Source organism: Coenobita brevimanus, chromosome 21, assembly GCF_032717465.1.
Source record: "Coenobita brevimanus isolate Jiangsu-jjx chromosome 21, ASM3271746v2, whole genome shotgun sequence".
Lineage (NCBI taxonomy): Eukaryota > Metazoa > Arthropoda > Malacostraca > Decapoda > Coenobitidae > Coenobita > Coenobita brevimanus.
Window position 1 is genome coordinate 23,864,103 of NC_136974.1, and position 1,271 is coordinate 23,865,373.

Here is a 1,271-nt window from a genome sequence, read left to right on the forward strand (position 1 = left end):
AAATCCACTTACATCATTCTTATGTGACCCTCTACCTTTCCACCAGGTTTGGTTCAAATCTGATCAAAAGTGTTTAAGTTGGCTTTACCCTGCGCCTTGAATTTTAATCTTTTGATTTGGAATTTAAAAAATTTTATCCTTGGCTCCCGCCAAACCATTCCACCAAGTCTGATACAAATCGAATAAAACCTATTTAATAGAATGAGTCAAACCACTCACCTTGCCCCGTGACTTTGACCTTTGACTAATTTTCAGTATTAAATTACTTCACTTTCGCTTGATCCTCAACCATCCACCAAGTTTGGTTTAATCGGATCAGTGATTGAATAGACCTTGCTCTTGAGATATACCTTTTTGGTAGGCACAAAATGGTTCACTTGTTTTTCCAGGTGGTTCTCGATCATTATGCCAGATTTTGTGGAAATCCAGCCAATAATTGCTCCATGAAAATTCTAACAAACAAAATGACAACAAAATTAACTCACAGATTTTCTTGTGCACTCTGGCCTGGGTACGATATGATAGTAGGTAAAAGAAAAAAAAAAAAAAGTCTCCGGCATTTAGAAGGATAAAATGTTATAGATAATAGAATAAGAAGAATGAATGAAATGATACCAAGAAAAAAGAAATAGATGCTGAAGGAAGACAAAATTTACAAAGTGAACTTAAACAATAAATGACAGAGATTAACAAGAATAACGAAAGTTAAAGCGAATCCAAGAGATATACAATATATATATATATATATATATATATATATTATATATCATTCATTCATTCCCGGACGCCATGTATCCCAGACGGGGTGGCCAATGGCTTCCCAGACAGGGTGGCCAATGGCTTAGAGTTAATTGTTTTACAGGGAGGGGCACTAATCCTCCACCAACCCCACTTGACACGTAGGGATGCCAACAGCATCTGGTGTTCCCAGGCGATCACCCATGCAAGTACTAACCAGACCCAACGTTGCTCAACTTCGCTGATCGGACGGGAAGCGGTGTACTCAACTACTCAACGTGGTATGGCCGATATATATATATATATATATATTGTTACGGAACAGAGAAAGATAATGTACACTTTAAGTGAGAATACTAAGAGTCACTACTGTCCCGTAAAGTTCCAGGTTCAAAACAAAAGAGTTAGGTAAAATTACAAGTTAAAGTTTAATCCTCAAACTAACAACAAAACATTCAGAACTCATAAGGATAATGTAATGGCAAATAAACAGGTTAAATATATGGTTAACTACAATAGCCTCTATTAACACG

At 36.4% G+C, this 1,271-nt stretch overlaps 1 pseudogene; it reads right to left on the reverse strand.

The window, feature by feature from the left end:
• Nucleotides 1-906: 906 nt before the first annotated feature.
• Nucleotides 907-1,033, reverse strand: LOC145392270 (5S ribosomal RNA; annotated as a pseudogene).
• Nucleotides 1,034-1,271: the final 238 nt, after the last annotated feature.